Below are 966 nucleotides of genomic sequence, written 5' to 3'. Positions count from 1 at the left end.
ATGCCCATGTCTGATCCTTATCATCAAACAGCGATCGAGGGACTCAAAGATTAGAACATTAGCAAGAAAGGAAGGTGAAGGAAGGAGAGCTAGAAAAAAGCATTCCAGCCAAAAAGTGCAGAAATAATCTATGAATGAGTCAGCATCCTCTGCCAGTAATCCTTGACTTTGGACCACAATTGAGCCCAACATTGATGTTGCTAAGTAAGAAATTTGTTAAGTGCTCGGATGATCCTCAGTGGTCTGGGGTGCAGGCTTCAAAACTGTAGCTGTCTAGTGACAGAGTGGTTCAATTCCACCTTTCGGGCGCCAGACTGTTGGTGGCGCAATACTGGAAGAAGGAAGACCTGCCTACTATTCAAGAATGGACATTAAAAGTAACAAACTTAGCAGAGATGGCTAAAATGTCAGCATACCTCAAGGACCATTCCAATGAGAGATACAAACTGGAGTGGAGAAGATGGATTGACTATACTCAAAATAAATACGGGACTAAGAAATTCCAGATAGTTTATGACTGAAAAAGCGAGGAATGATATAATCTGTTCAGAGCTAGTCCAACAAAAGAGGAGTTAAAGCTCAAATGAAAGATGATACTAACTTTCTTTAAGTTTATTTTAGAACACCTTTGTTAAAGATTTATACCCTGTATTGGTTCTGGGAAGTCGGGGGGGGGGGAGGTTGGGGGGGTTGAGGGTGGTTGGGTGGGGAGGGCGGGGGGGGGGAGGTAAACGTTTGTAAAAGTTTTTTTTTCTAAAATTTTCAATAAAAAAGAAGAAATTTGTTAAGTGAATCTTGACCCATTTTACCACTTTCCTTGCCCCATTTGTTCCGCGAATCACTGCAGTCGTTAAATTAGTAACACTGTTGTTAAATGAGTCTGTTTTTTCCCGTGGATTTTGAATAGATGGGGCAGGGCCAGCCAGAGGTGATATTTGCCAGTTCTCCAAACTACTCAAAATTTCC

General features: G+C 41.6%; 1 non-coding gene across 1 annotated transcript; it reads left to right on the top strand.

Annotated features, from left to right (window-relative positions):
- The first annotated feature begins 222 nt into the window (after positions 1-222).
- TRNASTOP-UCA (transfer RNA opal suppressor (anticodon UCA)) lies at positions 223-309 on the top strand. Its single transcript has one exon. It is a non-coding gene; the product is annotated as a tRNA-Sec (tRNA).
- Positions 310-966: the final 657 nt, after the last annotated feature.

This window comes from Thamnophis sirtalis, unplaced genomic scaffold (genome assembly GCF_051295495.1).
Source record: "Thamnophis sirtalis isolate CommonGarterSnake01/CBP01778 unplaced genomic scaffold, rThaSir2_p1.2 scaffold_5, whole genome shotgun sequence".
Lineage (NCBI taxonomy): Eukaryota > Metazoa > Chordata > Lepidosauria > Squamata > Natricidae > Thamnophis > Thamnophis sirtalis.
Note: the sequence above shows the minus strand (reverse complement) of the source record. Positions and strands in the feature narration are given on the sequence as shown.